This window comes from Triticum urartu, chromosome 4A (assembly GCF_056163025.1).
Source record: "Triticum urartu cultivar PI428250 chromosome 4A, HENAU_Tu73, whole genome shotgun sequence".
Lineage (NCBI taxonomy): Eukaryota > Viridiplantae > Streptophyta > Magnoliopsida > Poales > Poaceae > Triticum > Triticum urartu.
This window is the reverse complement of record NC_141876.1, coordinates 425,559,414-425,578,162: the sequence shown is the minus strand read 5'-3', so window position 1 is coordinate 425,578,162 and position 18,749 is coordinate 425,559,414.

The following is an 18,749-nucleotide window of genomic DNA, read 5'->3' as shown; positions in this document are numbered from 1 at the left end:
TTCATACTAACAACATTGAAATCATGCTCATCATCCAAAAATTTAGTGCCAAACATTTTAATGCATTCTTCTGCCAACACTTTGGCACAATTATCGGAATCCTTATTTTCACGAAAGACATTAAAAAGATGAAGCATATGAGGTACCCTCAATTCCATTTTTTTGTAGTTTTCTTTTATAGACTAAACTAGTGATAAAACAAGAAACTAAAAGATTCGATTACAAGATCTAAAGATATACCTTCAAGCGCTAACCTCCTGGCAACGATGCCAGAAAAGAGCTTGATGTCTCCTACACAACCTTCTTCTTGTAGATGTTGTTGGGCCTCCAAGTGCGGACGTTTGTAGGACAGTAGCAAATTTCCCTCAAGTGGATGACCTAAGGTTTATCAATCAGTGGGAGGCGTAGGATGAAGATGGTCTCTCTCAAACAACCCTGCAACCAAATAAGAAAGAGTCTCTTGTGTCCCCAACACACCCAATACAATGGTAAATTGTATAGGTGCACTAGTTCGGCGAAGAGATGGTGATACAAGTGCAATATGGATGGTAGATAAAGGTTTTTGTAATCTAAAAATATAAAAATAGCAAGGTAACTAATGATAAAAGTGAGCACAGACGGTATTGCAATGCATTGAAACAAGGCCTAGGGTTCATACTTTCACTAGTGCAAGTTCTCTCAACAATAATAACATAATTCGATCATATAACTATCCCTCAACATGCAACAAAGAGTCACTCCAAAGTCACTAATAGCGGAGAAAAAACGAAGAGATTATGGTAGGGTACGAAACCACCTCAAAGTTATCCTTTCTGATCAGTCTATTCAAGAGTCCGTAGTAAAATAACACGAAGCTATTCTTTCCGTTCAATCTATCATAGAGTTCGTACTAGAATAACACCTTAAGACACAAATCAACCAAAACCCTAATGTCACCTAGATACTCCAATTTCACCTTAAGTATCCGTGGGTATGATTATACGATATGCATCACACAATCTCAGATTCATCTATTCAACCAACACAAAGAACTTCAAAGAGTGCTCCAATGTTTCTATCGGAGATTCAAGACGAAAACGTGTGCCAACCCCTATGCATAAGTTCACGAGGTCACGAAACTCGCAAGTTGATCACCAAAACATACATCAAGTGGATCACGTGATATCCCATTGTCACCTCAGATAAGCACATGCAAGACGTACATCAAGTGTTCTCAAATCCTCAAAGACTCAATCCGATAAGATAACTTCAAAGGGAAAACTCAATTCATAACAAGAGAGTAGAGGGGGAGAAACATCATAAGATCCAACTATAATAGCAAAGCTCGCGATACATCAAGATTGTACCACCTCAAGAACACGAGAGAGAGAGAGAGAGAGATCAAACACATAGCTACTAGTACATACCCTCAGCCCTGAGGGAGAACTACTCCCTCCTCGTCATGGAGAGCGCCGGGATGATGAAGATGGCCACCGGAGAGGGATTCCCCCCTCCGGCAGGGTGCCGAAACGGGTCTAGATTCGTTTTCGGTGGCTACGGAGGCTTCTGGAAGCGGAACTCTCGATCTATTCTGCTCCTCGAAGTTTTAGGGTATATGGATATATATATATATAGGCGAACGAAGTCGGTCAGGGGAGCCACGAGGGGCCCACGAGGGTGGGGGCACGCCCAGGGGGGCAGGCGCGCCTCCCTGCCTCGTGGCCACCCCAAAGCTTCCTTGACTTCAACTCCAAGTCTCCTGGATCACGTTCGTTCCAAAAATCACGCTCCCGAAGGTTTCATTCCGTTTGGACTCCGTTTGATATTCCTTTTCTGCGAAACACTGAAACAAGGGAAAAAAACAGAAACTGGCACTGGGCTCTGGGTTAATAGGTTAGTCCCAAAAATAATATAAAAATGTAATATAAAGCCCATTAACATCCAAAACAGATAATATAATAGCATGGAGCAATCAAAAATTATAGATACATTGGAGACGTATCATTAACCTAGCTAATCTATAATTAATTAACTGAGTATATGACAGTGGGACCCCTCTGTCAGTTTAACCGGTCAGCAGGTCAAAGTTGACTGCTAACATCAATCTGACCTCGTGCTGATGTCATATTTTCCTTTGTCTGATCTATTTTAAATGATAATAATATTAGAAAATCATTTTAAAACTTTAAAAATTAATATAAAATAATCCGTAGCTCGGATGAAAAAATTCTACATGAAAGTTGCTCACAACGACGAGACGAATCCGAATACGCAGCCCGTTCATCTGCCACACATCCCTAGTATAGTGAACATGCAACTTTCCCCCTCTGGTTCACTTGTCCGAAAAAGCCTAACCCCGTGGAAACATTCCCGCATGTTCTCCCCCTTCGCCGATATCGTGTAGCACCGCGTTAGATCATGTCTAGCTCTGCCTGTTCTTTTGTTATGCCCCTGTTTGCTCTGTATTTACTGTTTCTTCCCCCTCTTCTCTCCGATAGACCCCGAGACCGATGTTGATGCCCTTGTGATCGACTACGTAGACAACGACACTTCTTCCTTTTCAACAGAGCTTCCAGGCAAGCAAAGCCCCCCTTGAGCATTCCGATATCACCCATTTCTTTCCCTCTCATGCTTGCATTAGAACTGCTACTGCTTTCTGTATGACCCTACTCTGATGCATAGCTTGTTTTTGTTACCTGCTTATTGTTACCTACCTGCTTATCCTAAACTTCTTAGTATAGGTTGGTCAGTGATCCATCAGTGACCCCCACCTTGTCCTTGTTGCCCCGCTTTATGTTCGATGTCTCGATCAACGTGATGGATGTCCAGGCCCCGACACCGCACATCACCCCCTAGTTGTATGACTCTACAGAGTTACTATCGAGTGTCGAGGGCGACACGTCATACATCACTCCTGATGAGATCTCTGTAGTGTAGCTATTCGGTCATGGGCATCGAGGGTGATTTCCTCCTTAACCACTTCCGATACGACTCTGTCTTGCAACCCCTCAAGTATGAACCTCGAGGGTGGTTCCTCTTATGTTCACCTTGATGATTACATCGAGTGGAATCCATCGAGGGTGGTTCCTCAGGGTTTCCCTTGGTGTTAGACACACAGTTACTATGGTTACTATGACTTTACAACTGTTACTTGGAAAGGCGGGTCGACCCTAAGGGGTAGCCGTGAGTGATGTGGAGACGAGTTGACCTGGAGGGTACCCGAGAGTTGAACATGAGGCATGGCTGGGCATTCTTAGCCCTTGCCGCAAGTACTCGAGATGGGGCGACGGGGTCACATCTTTCATGAGTCTCTGCTCGTGACCGCACTACCAACACACTAATGGTTTGGATATTTGATCCGAGGGGCCTTTGGCCTGATAGCACTAACCATTACGTGGGCATAGTATGGGCATTCTGCGTCGTATGCATCAGCCGAAGCTTATTAGACGTCAGCGACTGAGCGGCGCGCGCCGGATTGGACTGGTAAGCTCCTGCCTTTTTAAGGAGGTAGCTAGGTCTGCTCACTGGCCGCCCACGCAACGTGCAGGAGTTCCCGGGGCGATGGCCCAAGACCCCTGGGGCCATAGATTTAGTCAGGCGTGCTGACCTCTCTATTAAGCCTAGGTCGGGTTGCGGCGTATTGTTTGGTCAAGGCCGGGCATGACCCAGTAAAGCGTGTCCGGCCGGTGTTAATCGAGCTTGGTGGGTAAGTTGGTGCACCCCTGCAGGGAAGAAAACATCTATCGATAGCCTGTCCTACGGTAACGAACACTTGGAGTTGTATCCCGATCGATACAACTAGAACTGGATACTTGAGGTGATAACTGGATAGTATGGCTATGGGATTGCTTTCTCGCAGGGAGTCAAGAAAGGATCTCTGGCCGAGGTTGATAACACTACTACTACTTTACATTATGTTGATCTGTACTCTTCTAAATGCTGCAAGATGCTTGAAGATGCTAGTCTTCGATAGGCTAGGCTTTCCTCTTCTCTTCTGGCATTCTGCAGTTTAGTCCATAGATACAGCCCATTTCCTTTGATATAGATGCATACTTAGTTTAGATCTGTTGTAAGTCTTGCGAGTACTTTGGATGAGTACTCACGGTTGCTTTGCTACCTCTTTTTCTCCCATACCCGATTGTTGCGACCAGATGACGGATCCCAGGAGCCAGACGACACCACTGATGATTACTACTACCCCGACGGTGCCTACTACTACGTGACGGCCGCTGACGACCTGGAGTAGTTAGGAGACTCCCAGGTAGGAGACCTTGCCTTTTTGATCATAGATTCTTTTGTGCTAGCCTTCTTAAGGCAAACTTGTTTAAATTATGTATGTACTCAGATATTGTTGCTTCCGCCGACTCTTGTGTATTAGAGTTGATGTATTCGAGCCCTCGAGGCCCCTGGATTGTAATATAAAGCTTGTATTATTTTAATTTGTGTCTAGAGTTGTGTTGTGATATCTTCCCGTGAGTCCTTGATCTTGATCGTACACATTTGTGTGTATGATTAGTGTATGATTGAATCGAGGGCGTCACACAAGGGGTGCACCCCAAATAGGCCGAATCCTACTTGGGGTCTTCCCCAATTCGGCCTCCCCCCTGCCATAATTGTCGGAAGGAAAAAGGCAAGAGGGAAGAAGAGAAGGAAGGGGGTGAACCCCCTCTTCTCCTTCTCCCATTCGGCCTCCTGCCATAAGGGGCACGCGCCACCCCTTGTGGGATGGTGTACTCCCCTCCCATGGCCCATGTGGCCCATATGTTCCCCCTGGGGGTTCCGGTAACCCCTCCGGTACTCTAATAAATACCCGATACACTCCAGAACACTTCCGGTGTCCGAATACTATCATCCTATACATTGATCTTTACCTCTCGATCATTTCGAGACTCCTCGTCATGTCCGTGATCTTATCTGGTACTCTGAACAACATTCGGTCACCAAACCACATAACTCATTGATACGTCCATTTTGCATCATACTTTTATATCGATATTTATTGCATTATGGGGTGTTATTACACATTATGTCACAATACTTATGCCTATTCTCTCTTATTTTACAAGGTTTGCATGAAGAGGGGGAATGCCGGCATCTGGAATTCTGGGCTGGAAAAGGAGCAAATATTAGAGACCTATCTCCACATCTCCAAACGTCCTAAAACTCCACGAGAGTTATTTTTAGAATATACAAAAAATACTGAGCGAAGAAAGTACCAGAGGGGGGCCACCCACCATCCACGAGGGTGGGGGCGCGCCCTACCCCCATGTGTGCGCCCCCTGCCTAGTGGCCCCCTAGTGGCCCTCTGATGCCCATCTTTGGCTATATGGAGCCTTTCGTCGAGGAAAAAAATCATAAGCAAGCTTTCGGGAAGAAACTCTGCCGCCATGAGACGGAACCAATCTAGGGATCCGGCAGAGTTGTTCTGCCGGGGAAACTTCCCTCTGGGAGGGGGGAATCATCACCATCGTCATCACTAACTATCCTCTCATCGGGAGGGGGTCAATCTCCATCAACATCTTCACCAGCACCATCTCATCTCAAACCCTAGTTCATCTCTTGTATCCAATCTTTGTATCCAAACCTCAGATTGGTACCTTTGGGTTGCTAGTAGTGTTGATTACTCCTTGTAGTTGATGCTAGTTGGTTTACTTGGTGGAAGATCATATGTTCAGATACATTATGCATATTAATACCCCTCTGATTATGAACATGAATGTGCTTTGTGAGTAGTTACGTTTATTCCTGAGGACATGGGAGAAGTCTTGCTATAAGTAGTCATGTGAATTTGGTATTCGTTCGATATTTTGATGAGATGTATGTTGTCATCCCTCTAGTGGTGTCATGTGAACGTCGACTACATGACACTTCACCATTGTTTGGGACTAGAGGGAGGCATTGGGAAGTAATTAGTAGATGATGAGTTGCTAGAGTGATAGAAGCTTAAACCCTAGTTTATGTGTTGCTCCGTAAGGGGCTGATTTGGATCCATATGTTTCATGCTATGGTTAGGTTTACCTTAATACTTCTGTTGTAGTTGCGGATGCTTGCAATAGGGGTTAATCATAAGTGGGATGCTTGTCCAAGTAAGGGCAGTACCCAAGCACCGGTCCACCCACATATCAAATTATCAAAGTACCGAACGCGAATCATATGAGCATGATGAAAACCAGCTTGACGATAATTCCCATGTCCTCAGGAGCGCTTTCCTTCATATAAGAGTTTGTCCAGGCTTGTCCTTTGCTACAAAAAGGATTGGGCCATCTTGCTACACCTTTTTTACTTTTATTACTTGCTACTCGTTACAAATTACCTGATCACAAAACTATCTGTTACCGATAATTTCAGTGCTTGCAGAGAATACCTTACTGAAAACTTCTTATCATTTCCTTCTGCTTCTCATTGGGTTCGACACTCTTACTTATCGAAAAGGCTACGATAGATCCCCTACACTTGTGGGTCATCAAGACTCTTTTCTGGCGCCATTACCGAGGAGTGAAGCGCCTTTGGTAGGTGGAATTTGGTATGGAAAAATTTATATAGTGTGCTGAAATTTACTATCACTTGTTACTATGGAACATAATCCTTTGAGGGGCTTGTTCGGGGTATCTTCACCCCGACCAGTAGAGCAAAGAGTTGCTCCTCAACCTACTGAACCTACTGAAAATGTTTACTTTGAAATTCCTTCGGGTATGATAGAGAAACTGCTAGCTAATCCTTTTGCAGGAGATGGAACATTGCATCCTCATTTACACTTAATCTATATATGTGGATGAAGTTTGTGGATTATTTAAGCTTGTAGGTATGCCCGATGATGTTATCAAGAAGAAGGTCTTCCCTTTATATTTGAAGGGAGAGGCATTGACATGATATAGGCTATGTGATGATATTGGACAATGGAATTACCAACGATTGAAATTGGAATTTCATCAGAAGTTTTATCCTATCCATCTTGTTCATCGTGATCATAATTATATATATAATTTTTGGCCTCACGAAGGAGAAAGCATCGCTCAAGCTTCGGGGAGGCTTAAGTCAATGTTATATTCATGCCCCAATCATGAGCTCTCAAGAGAAATGATTATTCAAAACATTTATGCTCGGCTTTCTCCCAATAATCGCTCCATGCTCGATACTTCTTGTACTGGATCTTTTATGATGAAGACTATTGAATTCAAATGGGATTTATTGGAAAGAATTAAACGCAACTCTGAATATTGGGACCTCGACGAAGGTAAGGAGTTAGGTATAGCACCTAAGTTTGATTGTGTTAATTCTTTTATGGATACCGATGTTTTTCGTGAATTTAGCACTAAATATGGACTTGACTCTAAGATAGTAGCTTCTTTCTATGAATCCTTTGCTACTCATGTTGATCCCGAAAGTGTAACGCCCCGAGACCGTTGCGCCAAGTGTTGCTACGTCTTGAGCTTGCGTTGGTTTTCCCCGAAGAGGAAGGGATGATGCAGCAGAGTAGCGTAAGTATTTCCCTCAGTTACTGAGAACCAAGGTATCAATCCAGTAGGAGGCCACGCTCAAGTCCCTCGTACCTGCATAAAACGATAGCTACTCACAGCCAACGCGATTAGGGGTTGTCAATCCCTTCACGGTCACTTACGAGAGTGAGATCTGATAGATATAATATTTTTGGTATTTTTGGTATAAAGATGCATAAGTAAAGTAAGATTAAAGTAATGGAGATTGATATGATGAGAATAGACCCGGGGGCCATAGGTTTCACTAGTGGCTTATCTCAAGAGCATAAGTATTCTACGGTGGGTGAGCAAATTACTGTTGAGCAATTGACAGAACTGAGCATAGTTATGAGAATATCTAGGCATGATCATGTATATAGGCATCACGTCCGTGACAAGTAGATCGAAACGATTCTGCATCTACTACTATTACTCCACCCATCGACCGCTATCCAGCATGCATCTAGAGTATTAAGTTAAAAACAGAGTAACACCTTAAGCAAGATGAAATAATGTAGAGAGATAAATTCATGCAATATGAAATAAACCCCATCTTGTTATCCTCGATGGCAACGATACAATACGTGCCTTGCTGCTCCTTCTATCACTGGGTAAGGACACCGCAAGATCGAACCCAAAGCTAAGCACTTCTCCCATGGCAAGAACTACCAATCTAGTTGGCCAAACCAAACAGATAATTTGAAGAGACTTGCAAAGATAACCAATCATACATAAAAGAATTTAGAGAAGATTCAAATATTATTCATAGATAGACTTGATCATAAACCCACAATTCATCGGTCTCAACAAACACGCCGCAAAAAGAAGATTACATCGAATAGATCTCCACAATAGAGGGGGAGAACTTTGTATTAAGATCCAAAAAGAGAGAAGAAGCCATCTAGCTACTAACTATGGACCCGAAGGTCTGAGGTAAACTACTCACACTTCATCGGAGGGGCTAGGATGATGTAGAAGACCTCCTTGATGACGGCCCTCTTCCGGCGGAGCTCCGGAACAGGCCCCAAGATGGGATCTCGTGGATACAGAAAGTTGCGGCGGTGGAACTAGGTTTTTGGCTCCTATTCTGATCGTTTGGGGGTACGTAGGTATATATAGGAGGAAGGAGTATGTCGGTAGAGCACCGAGGGGCCCATGAGGCAGGGTGGCGCGCCCTAGGTGGGGGCGCCCCCCACCCTCGTGACCTCCTCTCTCCCTGGCATAGGGTCCAAGTCTCCTGGATCACGTTCGGTGAGAAAATCACGTTCCCGAAGATTTTATTCCGTTTGGACTCCGTTTGATATTCTGTTTCTCCGAAACACTGAAATAGGCAAAAAAATTAGCAATTCTGGGCTGGGCCTCCGGTTAACAGGTTAGTCCCAAAAATAATATAAAAGTGGAAAATAAAGCCCAATATAGTCCAAAACAGTAGATAATATAGCATGGAGCAATCAAAAATTATAGATACGTTGGGGATGTATCAGGCATCCCCAAGCTTAATTCCTGCTCGTCCTCGAGTAGGTAAATGATAAAAAGAGAATTTTTGATGCGGAGTGCTACTTGGCATAATTTCAATGCAAATCTTCTTAATTGTGGTATGACTATTCAGATTAGAAAGATTCAAGAGAAAAGTTTATATTGACATAAAAATAATAATACTTCAAGTATACTAACAAAGCAATTATGTCTTCCCAAAATAACATGGCCAAAGAAAGGTATCCCTACAAAATCATATAGTCTGGCTATGCTCCATCTTCACCACACAACGTATTTAAATCATGCACAACCCCGATGACAAGCCAAGCAATTGTTTCATACTCTAACTTTTTCAAAACTTTTTCAATCTTCACGCAATACATGAGCGTGAGCCATGGATATAGCACTATAGGTGGAATAGAATGGTGGTTGTGGAGAAGATAAAAAGGAGGGGAAGATAGTCTCACATCAACTAGGCGTATCAACGGGATATGGAGATGCCCATCAATAGATATCAATGTGAGTGAGTAGGGATTGCCATGCAACGGATGCACTAGAGCTATAAATATATGAAAGCTCAACAAAAGAAACTAGTGGGTGTGCATCCAACTTGCTTGCTCACGAAGACCTAGGGAAATTTTGAGGAAGCCCATCATTGGAATATACAAGCCAAGTTCTATAATATAAAATTCCCACTACTATATGAAAGTGACAACATATGAGACTCTCTATATGAAGAACATGGTGCTACTTTGAAGCACAATATATGAGACTTGCTATATCATGGTGCTACTTTGAAGCACAAGTGTGGAAAAAAGGATAGTAGCATTGCCCCTTTTTATTTATTTTCTTTTTTTGGCCTTCTTTTTTTTCTTTGGCCTTTTTTGGGACAATGCTCTATTGAATGATGATCATCACACTTTTATTTAGTTACAACTCAATGATTACAACTCGATTCTAAAACAAAGTATGACTCTATATGGATGCCTCCGGCGGTGTACCGGGATATGCAATGAATCAGGAGTTACAAGTATGAAGAAATTATGAACGGTGGCTTTGCCACAAATACTATGTTAACTACATGATCATGCTAAGCAATATGACAATGATGAATGTGTCATGATGAACTAGATGGTGGAAAGTTGCATGGCAATATATCTCGGAATGGCTATGGAAATGCCATAATAGGTAGGTATGGTGGCTGTTTTGAGGAAGGTATATGGTAGGTGTATGATACCGGCGAAAGGTGTGCAGTATTAGAGAGGCTAGCAAAGGTGGAAGGGTGAGAGTGCGTATAATCCATGGACTCAACATTAGTCATAAAGAACTCATATACTTATTGCAAAAATCTAGAAGTTATCAAAGCGAAGTATTACGCGCATGCTCCTAGGGGGATAGATTGGTAGGAAAAGACCATTGCTTGTCCCCGACCGCCACTCATAAGGAAGACAATCAATAAATAAATCATGCTCCGACTTCATCACATAACGGTTCACCATACGTGCATGCTATGGGAATCACAAACTTTAACACAAGTATTCTTTAAATTCACAACTACTCAACTAGCATGACTTTAATATTATCACCTCCATATCTCAAAACAATTATCATGCTTCAATCTTTTCTTAGTATTCAACACACTCAAAAGAAAGTTTCACAAGTCTTGAATACCAAGCATATTATTATTAAGCAAATTACCATGCTATTAAGAGACTCTCAAAATAATTTAAGTGAAGCATGAGAGATCAATAGTTTCTTTAAAACAAATACACCACCGTGCTCTAAAAGATCTAAGTGAAGCACATAGAGCAAAATTATAAAACTCAAAAGATATAAGTGAAGCACATAGAGCAAAATTATCTAGCTCAAAAGATATAAGTGAAGCACATAGAGCAAAACTACTTAGCTCAAAAGATATAAGTGAAGCACATAGAGAAAAACTACTTAGCTCAAAAGATATAAGTGAAGCACATAGAGCAAAATTATCTAGCTCAAAAGATATAAGTGAAGCACATAGAGCAAAACTACTTAGCTCAAAAGATATAAGTGAAGCACATAGAGCAAAACTACTTAGCTCAAAAGATACAAGTGAAGCACATAGAGTATTCTATCAAATTTTAATTCATGTATGGCTCTCTCAAAAGGTGTGTACAGCAAGGATGATTGTGGCATACTAAGACACAAAGAAACAAATAATACAAGACGCTCCAAGCAAAACACATATCATGTTGGTCTATAAAAATATAGGTCCAAGTAAATTACCGATGGAAGTGGACGAAAGAGGGGATGCCTTCCGGGGCATCCCCAAGCTTTGAATTTTTGGTGTACTTGGATTATCTTGGGGGTGCCATGGGCATCCCCAAGCTTAGGCTCTTGCCACTCCTTGTTCCATGATCCATCAAAAGAATTCACCCAAAACTTGAAAACTTCACAACACAAAACTTAAAATAGAAAACTCGTGAGCTCCGTTAGCGAAAGAAAACAAAAGACCACTTCAAGGTACTGTAATGAACTCATTCTTTATTTATATTGGTGTTAAACCTACTGTATTCCAACTTCTCTATGGATTATAAACTATTTTACCAGCCATAGATTCATCAAAATAAGCAAACAACACACGAAAAACAGAATCTGTCAAAAACAGAACAGTCTGTAGTAATCTGTATCTAGCGCAAGATCTGGAATCCCAAAAATTCTAAAATAAATTTCTGGACGTGAGGAATTTATCTATTAATCATCTGCAAAAAGAATGAACTAAATAGCACTCTTCAAATAAAAATGAAAGCAGTTCTCGTGAGCGCTAAAGTTTCTGTTTTTACAGCAAGTTCAACAAGACTTTCCCCAAGTCTTCCCAACGGTTCTACTTGGCACAAACACTAATTAAACACAAAAAACACAACCAAAACAGAGGCTAGATAATTTATTTATTGAGTAACAGGAAGGATAAATATTGGGTTGTCTCCCAGCAAGCGCTTTTCTTTAAATCCTTAAAGCTAGGCATTGATAATTTTAATGATGCTCACATGAAAGACAAGAATTGAAGCACAAAGAGAGCATCATAAAACAGGTGAAAAACACATCTAAGTCTAAAATACTTCCTATGCATAGGCATTTTATAGGCAAACAAATTGTCAAGGCAAGCAAAAACTAGCATATGCAAGGAAGCGGAAAGAAACAATAGCAATCTCAACATAACGAGAGGTAATTTAGTAACATGAAAATTTCTACCACCATATTTTCCTCTCTCATAATAATTGCATGAGGGATCATAAGAAAATTCAACAAAATAGCTATCACACAAAATATTTTCAACACGATCCATATGCATGCAAAGTTTACACCCTTCCAAAATAGTGGGATTAACATTAACTAAAGTCATGACCTTTCCAAACCCACTTTTATCAAAAATTTCATAAGATTGAACATTCTCCAAATATGTGGGATCTAAAGTTGACACTCTTCCAAACCCACTTTCAATAATATTGCAAACACTATTATCAATCTCATATTCATCATGGGGCTTAAATAAATTTTCAATATCATAAGAAGAATCACCCCAATCATGATCATTACAACAAGTAGTAGACATAGCAAAACTAGCATCCCCAAGCTTAGGGTTTTGCATATTATTAGCACAATTGACATTAAGAGAATTTATAGTAAAATCATTGCAATCATGCTTTTTATTCAAAGACTTATCGTGAATTGCTTCATAAAGTAATTCATCACACTTTGCAGATTCATGAATTTCAAGCAAAACTTCATAAAGATAATCTAGTGCACAAAACTCACTAGCAATTGGTTCATCATAATTGGATCTCTTAAAAAGATTAGCAAGTGGATGAGGATCCATAGATCTTAGGTTCTCTGTTTAGTAATAAATAAACAACTATTCCAACCATACGAGCAAACAAGAAACGGGCAAAAAGAGGCAAATAAAGAGGGAGGATGAATAAAACGGCAAGGGTGAAGTGGGGGGAGAGGAAAATGAGAGGCAAATGGAAAATAATGTAATGCGAGAGATAGGGATTGTGATGGGTACTTGGTATGTTGACTTTTTGCATAGACTCCCCGGCAACGGCGCCAGAAATCCTTCTTGCTACGTCTTGAGCTCGCGTTGGTTTTCCCCGAAGAGGAAGGGATGATGCAACAGAGTAGCGTAAGTATTTCCCTCAGTTATTGAGAACCAAGGTATCAATCTAGTAAGAGGCCATGCTCAAGTCCCTCGTACCTGCACAAAATGATAGCTACTCGCAACCAACACGATTAGGGGTTGTCAATCCCTTCACGGTCACTTACGAGAGTGAGATCTGATAGATATAATATTTTTTGGTATTTTTGGTATAAAGATGCAAAGTAAAAAGTAAAAGCAAAGTAAAAAAGCAAAGCAAGATTAAGGTAATGGAGATTGATATGATGAGAATAGACCCGGGGGGCATAGGTTTCACTAGTGGCTTATCTCAAGAGCATAAGTATTCTATGGTGGGTGAACAAATTACTGTTGAGCAATTGACAGAATTGAGCATAGTTATGAGAATATCTAGGCATGATCATGTATATAGGCATCACGTCCGTGACAAGTAGATCGAAATGATTCTGCATCTACTACTATTACTCCACTCATCGACCGCTATCCAGCATGCATCTAGAGTATTAAGTTAAAAACAGAGTAACGCCTTAAGAAAGATGACATAATGTAGAGAGATAAATTCATGCAATATGAAATAAACCCCATCTTGTTATCCTCGATGGCAATGATACAATACGTGCCTTGCTGCCCCTTTTGTCACTGGGTAAGGACACCGCAAGATCGAACCCGAAGCTAAGCACTTCTCCCATGGCAAGAACTACCAATCTAGTTGGCCAAACCAAACGGATAATTCGAAGAGACTTGCAAAGATAACCAATCATACATAAAAGAATTCAGAGAAGATGCAAATATTATTCATAGATAGACTTGATCATAAACCCACAATTCATCGGTCTCAACAAACACGCCGCAAAAAGAAGATTACATCGAATAGATCTCCACAAGAGAGGGGGAGAACTTTGTATTGAGATCCAAAAAGATTGAAGAAGCCATCTAGCTACTAACTATGGACCTGAAGGTCTGAGGTAAACTACTCACACTTCATCGGAGGGGCTAGGATGATGTAGAAGCCCTCCGTGATGATGGCCCTCTTCCGGCGGAGCTCCGGAACAGGCACCAAGATGGGATCTCGTGGATACAGAAAGTTGCGGCGGTGGAATTAGGTTTTTGGCTCCTGTTCTGATCGTTTGGGGGTACGTAGGTATATATAGGAGGTAGGAGTACGTCGGAGGAGCACCGAGGGGCCCACGAGGCAGGGTGGTGCGCCCTAGGGGGGGCGCCCCCACCCTCGTGACCTCCTCTTTGACTCCCTGGCGTAGGGTCCAAGTCTCCTGGATCACGTTCGATGAGAAAATCACGTTCCCGAAGATTTTATTCCGTTTGGACTCCCTTTGATATTCTGTTTCTCCGAAACACTGAAATAGGCAAAAAAACAGCAATTTTGGGCTGGGCCTCCGGTTAATAGGTTAGTCCCAAAAATAATATAGAAGTGGAAAATAAAGCCCAATATAGTCCAAAACAGTAGATAATATAGCATGGAGCAATCAAAAGTTATAGATACGTTGGAGACGTATCAGGTGTCTTCCAGTTATTCGCTATTGTTGCCTTGTCATTTGTTTGCATGTCATGCATTTCATATCATGTCATCATGTGCATCGCATTTGCATACATGTTCGTCTCATGCATCTGAGCATTTTCCCCGTTGTCCGTTTTCCAATCCGACGCTCCTACATCCTCCGGCGTCCCCTTTTGCCTATTTTCTTAAGCGGGTGTTAAACTTTCTCGGAATGGACCGAGATTTGCCAAGCGGCCTTGGTATACCACCCATAGACCGCCTGTCTAGTTTCGTGCCATTTGGAGTCCGTTTGATACTCCAACGGTTAATCGGGGAACCGTAAAGGCCTCGTGTGTGTTGCAGCCCAACACCCCTCCAAAGTGGCCCAAAACCCATCCAAACCCCCTCCATCCTCTCGGCCGTTCGATCACGATCGCGTGGCCGAAAACCGCACCTCATTTGGACTCTCATAGCTCCCTCTACCTATATATTTGCACCTCCCCCGAAATTTCGCGGATGAACCCTAGTCTTCTTCCACCTCCCGCCGCCGTCCCCATCGAATCCACTGCTGCCACGTGGCCCGTCGGCCACCGCCCGCCGCCGCAGCCCACGGAGCCCATCTGGGGCCCGCCCGGCCCGCTCGGCCGCCCCCGCGCCCGATTTGCGCCGCCCACGTGCCCGGCGACCCTCGCCGCCTCCCGCCGGCGAGGCCGTCCGCCGTCGTCGTTTTCTCGCTAGTGCCGCCCCTGGCCTCCCGACTGCCGCCGCGACCAACGACGCCTCACCCCCGCATGCCTCTGCCGCCTCCCTTGCCGTTTCCGCCCGCCGCCTCCGCCCCTCGCCGGCGATGTGCCCGTGGCCCGCGCCCTCCGCCGCCTCGCCTCCCGCCCGTCGTCGCTGGTCTCCGTCGAGCCGCCGTCGCCGGACCCGGACCCGTCCCCGTCCGGATCTGGTCAGGTGGACCAGATCCACCGGGTTCCCCATCCAAACGTGCGGCCGCGTCCCGGTTCCCTCCGTCCCGGATCTCTCCGTCCCCGTTGACTTTTCCGGAGGGTAAAATATCTCTACGTCCTTTTCCCCTATCATTTTCAGGCTCTGTTCATCATGCCATAACTCCTCACCCGTAGCTCCGTTTTGCATGCATGATATATCAAAATGTTCATCAGGTTGTCCTCTTCATTTCGTTCCATTGCACCATGCTTGTTTGAGTCCATCTTGATGCCCAAATGACTGTTGCAAGAGTGCTATAAAATGTTAGTTCCTGATTCTTATCAGTTTATGAGCATTTGTCATTTTGCCATGATTATTGTGTGCTGCATATGAGCATGAGCTCTACATGTGTTTTGGGCTATGCCATGCCATATTTACAGGGGTGTATGCCGTGTATTTTTGTGATCAATGTGGTGACTAGTACAAGCATGCAAAGTAGCTCTTGTGATATTGCTGATTTCAGGATCTCAGGATTTTCACTAAGTCTTTGTCTGCTGTTATTTTTATGCCATGTATTCATGTTGCTACAGAGAGATCCATGCCTCTTTTGAGTATGTTCAGTAAGGATGATTTTGACATATGGTTGTGCTCTATCCATCCATGTCCCTGTTTGCATTTATGGAGTACCCTAGCATGACTCAATCTTGCTCTACTTTTGCTATAAAATGTTCTTGGAAGATTGTTTACATGTTAATCAATTTTGCCAAGGTTGTTGTAGTTGATCCATGCATGCTATGAAATTGTTCTTGCCATGTTTAGCTTCTTGATCATGTCTTCTTGCTGAGAGTATGCTTAGTTTGTCATGCAATGCCTTGTGTTGAGTGGATCGAGCTCGCAAACATGCCTTCATAATTCTGTTTATGCCGTGTCCAGTTTTCTGCGAAGTCTGAATCTGTTAACGAAACTTGCTATCTTTACATGGGTGCCATCTTATCTTCTGATCCTTTTTGGCTTATGGTCAGTAAGGGACTTCTGTTATATGCTCTGAGTGGATTCATGCCATGCCTTGTATTGCTATGTTATGTTCCTGTAGCATGTTGTTATCTTGCTCTAAACATTGCTTCCTCATGTTAATTCCTGACATGATGTTATTTTCACTAAGTCTGTGATGCTATTATCTTTTGCACTTTTGCCATGCTTGTTTGAACCTGCTATTGTGTGATTTAGCCGTAGCTCAGCGTTCATCTTTTGTCAAGAATCTTGAGTAGATCACTGCCATGTTCTTTGTTGCTATGTTGGAGTGCAGTACCTTAGCTTCTTGTTGCATTCTAGATGGCAGTGTGCTGTTAATCGCATAATTGTGCCATTCTTGTTTTGCTTGCCATTTGCAAACCGTGCATCCGATTCCGGTGATCTTTATATCGATTTCGACCGAAATCAACTCATCTTTCCAGAGGCACACTTGGTTTGCCAAGTTGAGGCTTGGTTCAATCTTTTCCTTCCGGAGCACGCATATGCATTGCATATTACATCCCGCATATCATGCCATGTTTTGCATCATGTTGCTTGCGCATTGCACCATGGTTGATTGTGGTTTCCTTTGCTTGAGTTCTTGCTTTAGGTAGAGCCGGGACACGAGTACGTGATCGAGGAAGCTGTTGAGTACGCTTACGAGGATCAAGCTTTCGTCTTCTCTGAGATCTTTGCAGGCAAGATGACCATACCATCGAAATCACTTCTATCTTTGCTTGCTAGTTGCTCGCTCTATTGCTATGCCGCGATACCTACCACTTGCTATATCATGCATCCCATATTTCCATGTCAAGCCTCTAACCCACCTTTCCTATCAAACCGTTGTTTGGCTATGTTACCGCTTTGCTCAACCCCTCTTATAGCGTTGTTAGTTGCAGGTGAAGATGGAGTTTGTTTCATGTTGGAACATGAATATTTTGTTCGGATATCACAATATCTCTTATTTAATTAATGCATCTATATACTTGGTAAAGGGTGGAAGGCTCGGCCTTATGCCTGGTGTTTTGTTCCACTCTTGCCGCCCTAGTTCCCGTCATACCGGTGTTATGTTCCTTGATTTTGTGTTCCTCACGCGGTTGGGTTATAATGGGAACCCCTTGACAGTTCGCTTTGAATAAAACTCCTCTAGCAAGTCCCAACCTTGGTTTTACCATTTGCCACCTAAGCCTTTTTCCCTTGGGTTCTGCAGACTCAAGGGTCATCTTTATTTAAACCCCCGAGCCAGTGCTCCTCTGAGTGTTGGTCCAAACTAGAGCACCGTGCAGGGCCATCCCTTGGCAACTTGGGTTACGTCGGCTCCTATACGCTTAGCTTATCTGGTGTGCCCTGAGAACAAGATATGTGCAGCTCTTATCGGGATTTGTCGGCATAGCGGGTGGTCTTGCTGGTCTTATTTTACCATTGTCGAGATGTCTTGTAACCGGGATTCCGAGTCTGATCAGGTCTTCCTGGGAAAAGGAATATCCTTCGTTGACCGTGAGAGCTTGTGATGGGCTAAGTTGGGACACCCCCGCAGGGTTTTGAACTTTCAAAAGCCGTGCCCGCGATTATGGGCAGATGGGAATTTGTTAATGTCCGGTTGTAGAGAACTTGACACTTAACTTAATTAAAATGCATCAACCACGTGTGTAGCCGTGATGGTCTCTTTCCGGCGGAGTCCGGGAAGTGAACACGGTTCTTGTGTTATGCTTGAACGTAAGTAGTTTCAGGATCACTTCTTGATCACTTCTAGTTCACGACCATTCTTTGCTTCTCTTCTCGCTCTCATTTGCGTAAGTTAGCCACCATATATGCTAGTGCTTGCTGCAGCTCCACCTCACTACCTTTTCCTAACCATAAGCTTAAATAGTCTTGATCGCCAGGGTGTGAGATTGCTGAGTCCCCGTGACTCACAGATACTTTCAAACAGTTGCAGGTGCCGATGATACCAGTGCAGGTGATGCAACCCAGCTCAAGTGGGAGCTCGGTGAAGATCGTGTTCGTTGTGTTGTTTAGTTTCCAGTTGATCAGTAGTGGAGCCCAGTCGGGGCGATCGGGGATCTATGCATTTGGGGTTGTCTTTATTTTGGTTTCATAGTCGGACCTTGATTGTATTCTGGATGATGTAATGCTATATTTATGTATTGTGTGAAGTGGCGATTGTAAGCCAACTCTTTATCCCTTTCTTATTTAGCACATGGGATGTGTAAAGATTACCCCTCTCGCGACATGC